Here is a 9,810-nt window from a genome sequence, read left to right as displayed (position 1 = left end):
CTTTTAAGCTTCCATGACGGAACACAATATTCCCTCGTACAGGGACTTACGTTCTTATATGCCGGATTAAAATTTTAAAAAAATTCCTCTGTGCAAAATACTGGACTAATCGACGGCAAACAGAATATTATTGTCTAAGTTGTTTGGGATCTAAATAAACATCGGTACTTGCCTGTATTTGGTGGAATTAGCGAGAAACTATTTTTGGCTTCCAGTATAGTTTTTGCAGACGCGAACCAAGCAGCTGGTCTCACAGGCTGCGCCATCTGCCGGGTAAACATGCAACTCACAAGCGACGACTTGTCAGTTATTGGCGTGTGCAGTGCTGTTGGTGTCTCATTTGCACTGCAGTATTTAGAATTAGAAGCAGTGATGTTTCTTGTGACATAAATTTTGGAGAGCAGACGAACCCCATCTTCGAAGAGAGCGCGCTTCTCGCATCCACCGAGCCGAGGCGTCGTTTGCATCACCGCCCGGCAGATGGCGCAGCCTGTGAGACCGGCTGCAAAAGTTGTACTCGTAGCCGAAAACAGTTCCTGGCTAATTACACTAAATACAGGCAAGTGCCGATGTTTGTTAAGATCGCAAACAAATTGGACAATAATATTCTACCTTGTGAGCGGTGTTTACTCTCGATTAGGACAGTTTTTTGCGCATAGAGATTTTTTTAATGTGTAACATAAAAACGTCAGTCCCTGTATATCGGCTTCTGAAAGTTGGTGGTGGTGTTGGTGAAAATTTTAATTGACACAGGTGAGTTTAGGACACGCAAGTCCTTGGGTCCCCGCACGGCCCCACTGCACTCAAACGTTAATGTCCCGGAGGCTCATGACGCTGGCAGCCCGGCCTGCGGCGATGGCTTGCTTGGCCGCGGGTCCTCGGAACGCAGTAGAGCCTCCCAATGGTAAGGTGCTCCAGGCCCAGCGGCGGACGATCCTCCGGGAAAGGATATGGTCGAGAGTGGCTTTGGGGAGGTGGCAGAGGGTACACAAGGGGTTTGTGTGCACCTGGTGATAGCGCGAGCGTATATAAGGGGAAGGTAAGGTTCGTGTTTGAAGCCGCCTCCAAAATGCCTGGTGATAATTGTCGAGGGAGGGATACGGTGGGAATAGAGCCGACATTCGGCTTTGCAGGCCTGCGTCAGTTCACTGAATGAATGCATGCGCTCCCGTGAGAACCCTAGATCGGAGGCCGCCGGTGGCCGGTTGAAAGAACCTCGGGCTAAAGCGTTGGCAGCCTCGTTTCCGATATTCCCGGAGTGGGCCGGCACCCATATGAGCTCCATGTGGCGGTGCGGGTGTGCGGCGATAGAGCTCGGTATGCGAAACGCAGGCACGTGAACTCTCCCGCGAGCAAAATTAATTTAGTATAGCAGTTTTAGAGTCTGACAGTATATATATATATTCCGGGCTTCCGTGCGCGTGATGACTATAGACAATGGCGGCCTCTTCAGCCTCCTCCGAGGTGGCAGTGGGGGATATGTGAAGGGTGACAATCGGTTGGAGGGAGGGGTTCGTGATGACTACAACCGCGTCCTGGCCTGTGCATGCGGCATCCACCCACACGGCATACGGTTCCGTGCCATAGTGTTTGTGGAGCGCCCGTGCACGAGTTCTGCGGCGGGGTTCGTGGTAGGTGGGATGCATGTTTTTGGGGAGAGGTTTAATAAGTAGTTCGCGGTGAATGTGGTGGGGGACCTGGAGCTGTGTGGGATTCGTGGCTGGTATGCTGATACCGAGGGTGTGTAGGGTGTGTCTGCCGGTGGTGGTTCTCGCGAGACGTATGTGTTGTGTCTGTCGGTTGGCCTCGATAAGCTCCCCTATTGTGTTGTGTAGGCCTAGTTGGAAGAGTGTTTCGGTTGAGGTATTTGGCACAGCTAGGAAGTAGAAACGAGACGAGCAGTTTGCCAACGCGTCTTTAAAGTTCCCGGCTAAAGTTATGGTTTTGCAGGCTACTAAATCGTCCTGTTTCATTAACACAAAAGAGATAAAGGTGAAAACTGCGTTTTTATTCATTAAATACATTTGTGTACGCAGGCGAGCCAACGTCTGCTTCGCTCCTCAGAGTAGCAGACGACACGCCCATCCAAAAGCGACCGCAGCGCCACCGCCTGGGCGGCAACCGTATGGGTCCCTGACGCGCCGCGGCTGCCCTTTACTAAAAACGTTGCCTACAACGTACTACAACAATAAGATTTAGTGATGGCAATTAAAAAACAATGGACATGAAATTTAATCATTGGGCTTCTTATTCGGCTCCACCTGGCTCCACGTCGGATCATCGGTCGAAACTGCGCGATTGCGACACGGCGCCGACGCCGCTGTTGCGTAGATAACCACGTTGTGCTGTGAGCCGGTGTTACACATTCTAGTTCGCTGTGCTGGTGTGCTAGTGTTGGAACGTATGTATTGGTTAATAGTGTTTATCACTGTTGCGTATGCTGGCTCGTCACTGCGTGAAGTGGTACTGTGAGCAAGTGTGGTTCAGCCTACATCATCCGTGGAGTGAATTGGAGACGCTGCGAGGAACACGTTGTGGCTAGTTGCTTTGTTCGTGTATGTGAATTCTGATTTTGTGCGTTTACGTGCTTGCAAGATATATATACATATATAGATATATATTTCGTGCCTTCGGTTCTTATCAAGTTGAGTCGAATATCTTTGTCTACACGTGAGATTGCACAGTCTCGCTGCTGCATGAAGCAGCCATGCATGGAGAACGCAATATGCAGTTGCTAATGGAGTTTTCGTTGTTTATTTAAGCAGCCAATAAACTATCTATTCAAAATGTGGCGATGGTTCATTGAAGCAAACAGTCCATAGTGCATGAAGTTCCAAAGCAGTCATCTAACACGAGGCAGTACCTGTGCCTGTTTGACCGCACCCGATGCTGAAGTAAGTGTTCGCCCCGCGCTGTGTATTCATGTTTATTTTTGTATATTGGATGCTTAAAAAAAAAAAAACCAAGCCTATTTCCAGCTGTGGTTATACGCAATCTGCTGTTTTGGAAGCAAGGCAGCACATCTTTACGAGTGCAGTGCATTTTGGTCTCCTTCTCAGTGAAACGAACTGGTAAATTCGTGAGAGGCTGGACATCAAGAAAAGCAAACAAATTGCTTGCTGTATAGCCATTCGTTCGAAATTGCTTACATTTTGCATGACATGACAGTTATGGTGAATGGTAAGCTGTAGGTAGTCTGGGAAGTTTGTTATTAGCAAGGCAATGATTTCAAACGTATAGCGGTTGTATAGTACTTTGTTATACATGTTAGCCTAGAGTTCTGGTATGACAGTCAGTACAGTTCTGTTCTATGTCGGTACTTGCTGTACTGAAGAACATGAATTAATGGACAATCATTGATAAGGTGTGGCTGACATGAAGGCGTAATTGAGGGAACCAGAGGAAGTAAACTGCATGTGTGCTAAAATATTAGTCTGCTGGCGTAGTTTAGGGGCAGAGCAAGCCTAATAAAAATAAACCTAGTGAAGACAGTAAACCTAAAAGCTATTTCGGACTCTCAAAAGCAATGGAAGTGTATAGTATGTGAATTTTGGACAGAGCTGCAACATCCGTGAAGAGCACTTGGGCTGACAAATTATTAGTTGGAAAACCTGGAGTGTGCTTTATTTCAGGCATTCCCTGCATAGTATTTATCTGAGTAAAAATAGGTAAAATTGACATCGCTGCAGCCAAAATGACGAGGTTAACGACTAAGAATGAAGGAATGTTATGTCAAAAATGGTTTTGAGAGCTTACATGCCATTATTAGTAGATAATTTTTGTTGAGAACATGTTTAGAAGTTGATTCAGAACATTACTTTTGAAGTTGCTGCAATGTCCTCCAGTCTGAAGCAACATTTTTGTACTTCAGCATTGCTCGTTAGTTGCTTGTTTACCCCCCCCCTATCTACTTGCTTTCTCTCATGTACAGCGTATATAGACAGTTTTCACATGACGTCTCAAGGGTGCCACCTTTGGATACCATCGCATGCTTCCACAGTGTACTTGAGAAGCAGTTGGCGAAAATCAAAATAGATAAATGCCCATGCTGTCGTTACGCTTTGTGGACCCAAAGATGGAAGCCACTATGATGTCGGTGAAAACTATGTATAGTGACTGCTGTGACATGTACACATTGCACATAATTCTTTCATGCAGATTTGCGTATTTTTTGCAAAAGTATGTGTATTACGTGAGTCTTACTGGCTCTTTGTTGTAAAGACTTAAAGGTAATGGTGTCAAGGCAAATGGGGATCATGCAGTAGCATACACAGCTTTACTCCATATGCACTGGTGCCACATAGTGATGAACAAAGTTGCAGAAGAAAGAAGATGTTAAATTGTTCAGGGCTGAAGCAGCAAGAGAAGACTACTGTACTGCTATGCTAAAATACTGTGAGCATGTTGGTTATGGTGTCCCTGGTTTCATGATTCTAAGGCTGTGGTAGTAAAGCTTGTAGCGGCTGGCTTAGCCTGTTGTGCCCTGTATGGGAAGGACTCTTATCAGACATTTTTGTTTCACAGCTCTTTCTGGCATTACGTACAAGCATTATTGTTCATAATTATCGCATGATATAGAAAAGACACGTTACTGAGGACGAGTTGATTTGTTTTGTGGAAGTTACTGTTCAGAATTAAAATATGATGTACTGGTGTGCCATACATTGCATGTGAAATCATTTTGTTTCTTTCTTTTCCAAATCCATATATTAGTAAGCTTCTCATGGACGACTGTCTTAATAAATGTGCTGATGGTCACGTATTTTGTGCGACCATGTGCTATAATAGGCTGTAAGCATTATGCGTAGTGCATAGTGTAAATTCTGAGCTACACTTATTTTGCCTAACAGTGTGGAAGGTGGTGCTAATTGAGGCTTTTATTATGTGGAGCTTGTTGTATTCTAAGGAAAATGATACTTTTATCCTGGTTTTCATGCTGAGATGCTTTAACTGAAGTCTTATGATATTGTACATTAAACGGCTTTACTCAGAGTATGCAGTTGAAAAAAGTATATTTTTTTACTAGCCTAGCATATTGCTTAGAGAGTTGTGGAAAATAAAATTGAAATCATAACTATTAGGGAAGCCAATAAAGATTATTGTTATTACCTAAGGGTTAATCAAATTTAGTAGGTTCTTTTTCTTGCATCAAGTACAGAGATTTATAGCTCAATGCAAAGGTTTGACAAAGAGCTGCTATCTCTCAATTTTCACTGGCAAAATAAAAGCTAATGCTCACCCCATTGTTTTATGCCATACAACTGGACTTGCATGATGTCTGAGCCTGCCAAGTTTTTGACATGGCAGATATTGGGCGGAGTGATTATGCTCACTGTCAAAGCTGTACACAAGTCTCTTCATAATGGGGGGCCAAAGTTCGCGCCTCCCTTCTCTATGTCTATTAGGAGGGCCACTGCCCCCCTTACCCCTATCTGCGCACTCCTGCTCATTCTGATTTCATGATTTTACTAGCAAGTAGTTGTAATGCAGTGTTCAGAGGCTTGGGCATCCTACCTGGACAATGAGGAGCATGTACCCTTTGCTCTGGCACTGCAACAGAGGCTAGAGATGCTTCTTGCAAAAAAGAGTCACATTACTCTTACTCTTCATTCATTAACACTGCTGAAGTACACTTAATGCTAACCTCTTTATTTTCTAGGTTAAATCGTAAATTTATATTTTGTGAAATTTATATTTATAAGCCAGGAGCATAATTCTTATGCAGTTAAGGACGTGAGCACATGGATGGGAAGCTAAATGGTCATGTACAGTTTTATTGTACATGAACCATAGCATTTTCCTTGGCCATTATTTTGATGCAACATTGTCCTTGCCCTATCATACAATTTCTGTCTTGAGAGAATATTCTTTTGGGATGATTTGTGAAGTTAACAAAGCAAATTGACCTTTACTGTGATTGATTATCTCACATTTATATGTTGATGAGGCTGTGCAGTATTTCCTGGCAGTCACTGTAGTCGGGGGCTTTTCTTGGCAATGCAGGGAAAGCTACAAGTGCGAGGCATCAGGTTCCACAAAACTGCTGTTCTCACATGCTCACGAGCCAGTCAAATCGGTCAGGAACCTGACTGCTCATGCTCGTAGCTTTTCATTTGTTGCCAAGAAAAGATGTTCCCGAGTGTATATATGCTATATTCTGGTGACCTCGCTGAACAGCACAATGCACGTTATCAACGCAATGCAGCTGGCATGTAATGCGAATAAGTGCTGCTCAACATCAAGGGCATTATTTCTCTTGCTCTTGCTGCTGTGGCAGTGCCAGTCATTATTTAAAATATGGGGTAATGGATATTTACGTGCAAAAGTTGTACCTGCCACTGCAAAGAACATCTTCACATTAATTTTGACCAGCTGGGATTCTTTAACAAGCACATTTTTGCCTCTATTGAATTGCAGCTGTCAAAGGGACAATTCTGTTCCCTAATTTTATTGAATTTTTTCCAAATTGGTGTTTTTATATTTATTGACATCAATTTGCAAAATGTGTGACAGTGTAGCCAAGCTGGCCTTCAAGCTACCAGCATTCATGCAGTGTGGATTTTGATATGCTACTTGACAGTCTTGGTCAACCATTTTTGAGCATTCATTGTTATATATAGAGCACAAGTAATTTTGCAAACGCCTAGTACACCATACTGCATTTATTGGTGTACCAATTGTACCCTGTATAACTGTTTCCTGGTTTGTTTACAGAAGGTGCGGCTGGTCAACGACACCATCCATTTCTGTTCGGCTCCAGCTATTACTGCAGAGCTGCTGAGACCAAACTGCTACCACACAACTTTTGCAGCTTTCCAGTAAGAACTTTGCGGACTCGACCTTTTCTCTTTTATTATTATGGTACCACTTCGCAATAAAATAAAGGTTTAGCATCAAATTTAAGGTGGAGAAAGAAGATAAATGTTTGTATTGTCTGATGCTTTCTTTATTACTGTGTTAGATCCTTTTCTTTCATCTTCCAATTTGTAATTTAACAATGGTTTTCTTTTGAATATGTGTGAAAGCTTGTTAGTACAAGTCATATGCGGATGTTTTGCATGCATAAAGGTTGGATCACGCTATGAATCCTGTAGCACACACAAAAGAAAAGGAAGAGAAAGTGTGAAAGGGCTAACTGAATTGGATAATTCAGTTAGTATTGGTGCATTGCAGGAGGATGCACACCTACATGTACTGTTCGTCTATATTCAAAGGTTAATGTATAAAATGTGACATTAATGCAATTGATACATTGTTTTTAAAGTGCATAGTATGGCATCTATGGGTAAATGTTTGCTTACCATGCACTAGGTGTGGCTCTTGAAATTAGAACATCAATTACATCAGTTGTCCACTTAAATGAACATGTAAATGCAAAAGATTTCAGTCTTGTTCATGTAGGTTATTGGGTTTTTAGTTTATGGTGACAGTACTTTCATGAACTCTTAAAAACTGAATGTAGCATACTGTAGTTGGGATGCATTTTATAGCTTCAAGAAAATCTCTGTTTGCAAGAAGAAACGACTGATTTAAGCTCCCGAGAGAAGACTCCTTTTTTTGTGAAGTGGATAAGGTAATTGGGCATCATATTAAACACTCACACATAGAGAGTAGATCAAGCTTGACTACAAGTAACTAACATGCTAATTTATAAAAGTCAGCCTGAAGCATTAGAATGTTTATTTCGAAGTTTAATTGTGAGCTGTGATCAGGGGAAAAAAAACAAAACAAATGTCAGCTCATCTTATGTCAGATGCAGATTTTGGATTGAAGTTAGCAATATATGCTAGAAAAACGCAAAAAAGGAGCACTGTACAATGTGCTACTAATAACAGATTTTTTTTCTAAAATGTCACAAGAATTTAGACTGTCACACATGCATTAATGAGTGGTGGAAACAGGAGTTTTTCCACTGGCCACTTAATGTGTGTTTCCACAGCAAGCACAGCTTTTTATTTTATATTTTTATTTATGGCATTTTGTAAGGAGATCAGGGATTAGTAGTGCCTTTACCTGTGTTTCTTTCTTGTGTTTGTGTTGTGTAGTGCTAACTTCATGCCAAGAAATGCATATGCTCCAAAAGAAAGTCTGTAATTTTGCTCGTGCTGATGTGGTTTCTCTGGCCCGTCACCTCTCCTTCTTTGATGAACATTTTTGAGATATCTCAGTTCATTGCAGAATGGTTTGGCATTTTTTAGAGCCCTTTCATTTGTGGCTTTTATTGCTTTCAGTGTGCCTTCTCCTGCTCGGCTATTTTAGCAACACTAGTAATCACACTCATATGTTTATATATCTTGAAGCAATTGAGAGTTTTGAGTTTTGTACACCGTGAACCACCATGCCACAAATCTCATGAGACCTTGTGTTTCTTTTACACTTCTAATTGTTGCAAACGCTAGGGTGTTTTATTAGCCACTTGCAGATAATGAAAGCCTGGTCAGCTGCTCAACTGTAGCTATGAACACTAACTGGAGTGGCATATCAGCCTAAGATCCATGCAGTGTAGATATATACACTTTAAACGCATTCCCACTATAGCAGTTCAAAGTTAGAAATTAAAACTAAATTTTAAAGAACATATTGATTGAGCATATGATGCAGCTTCAACTTAAGTGTGTATGGCCGTGCATGTATGTTTGCATGTGTGTGCATGCATGTGTCCTCTGCTTACTATGTATTGATAATGGTGAGTACTGATAATAATGATTACATGGGAGCTCTGGAAAATTTATCTCACAGTGCCAAACTTCAGTTGTTGCAAAAACATGAGTGCTTCCTGCAATGAATGAACATGAACTCAATCTTTCAAACACCTTGTTTTAAGAATAAGATACGTAACCTCCTCGTGTTACAGCAGTGCTCATATAATGGGTGGCAGTCCTTACTTCACCAATGAGAATTGTTGCAGATGCATAGCTCACTCTTCAGTGCATGTCTGATGCTAAGCACTGGCATATTTCCAGAGTTTGTGAAGGTCGCTTGCATAACTTAGGTTGGTTTGGATGCACATGTAAACGACTTAAATATTACAGGCTTACCTCAGTACTTTGTTTTTGCTAGCGTTGTTCGTACATCCTAATAATTTCCTACATCAATACCTTCTGCAGCAAAAACTTAATATTGAACAAGGATATTGCAATCTGAAACAAAAAAACAGGATGTGCCATGCTGAAAAAAGAAAGGTGCAGTTAATATAACATGGAATATAGATAAATCGGCTCAGTGAGACAATATATTGGTTCAAGAACTTAAATTAGAAAACATCTAGGGTATTTCAGTGCAGCTGATTACCAGTTATACCAAAAGGCTGACTGATGGCTGGTAGAATCATGGTCACCACATCTCAAAGCTTGATATATTATGGCTAGAGTTATTATTCTGATAAACAAATGGTAGGCAATATACTGCTCATAAAAAAAATGAGGCAGCGATCGAATATCGAGCATTAACACACATAGCATAGGCCGCCAGTTCGAATCCCTGCCGTGAGCTATACTGACTTAAGTAGTAAATTTATGCTGCATGAAACGCGAAATCATTTTCCACCACCCCGAACACTTTGCGACAAACGGTTGAGCCGCGCTGTTCATATGAAGATTCATAAAGACGTGGAATTGGGGGTACATAGGTCACCGGTTCGAATCCCTGCTGAAAGCTAGGCTCTAATTTAACTTAATTTAACCTTTATGCATGCTGCATGAAACGCTGAATCATATTGCCACGTAGTTGTCGCGAGTAAAAAGGGAACACCCTTGGTTGCGATGGAGAGTCGTAGAATTCAGAGAACCGAACGGGGGGGGGGGGGGGGGG

The 9,810-nt window shown here is 42.0% G+C and overlaps 1 protein-coding gene across 9 annotated transcripts in view; it reads left to right on the top strand.

Annotated features, from left to right (window-relative positions):
* Positions 1-2,283: 2,283 nt before the first annotated feature.
* Positions 2,284-9,810, top strand: part of LOC144114302 (TOX high mobility group box family member 3-like) — a 460,828-nt gene continuing 453,301 nt past the window's right edge. For 4 of the 9 annotated variants that reach the window (XR_013311001.1, XR_013311000.1, XM_077647942.1 and 1 more), the window contains exons 1-2: positions 2,288-2,555; positions 6,715-6,818. The gene's annotated coding sequence lies outside the window, so the exon portion shown is untranslated. Of the gene's footprint in view, positions 2,556-6,714; positions 6,819-9,810 lie in introns of all 9 variants that reach the window. The other 5 variants (XM_077647944.1, XM_077647948.1, XM_077647943.1 and 2 more) reach the window with 3 other exon arrangements.

Source organism: Amblyomma americanum, chromosome 1 (genome assembly GCF_052857255.1).
Source record: "Amblyomma americanum isolate KBUSLIRL-KWMA chromosome 1, ASM5285725v1, whole genome shotgun sequence".
In the NCBI taxonomy this organism is placed as follows: Eukaryota; Metazoa; Arthropoda; class Arachnida; order Ixodida; family Ixodidae; genus Amblyomma; species Amblyomma americanum.
This window is presented reverse-complemented; position numbering and strand designations above follow the sequence as displayed.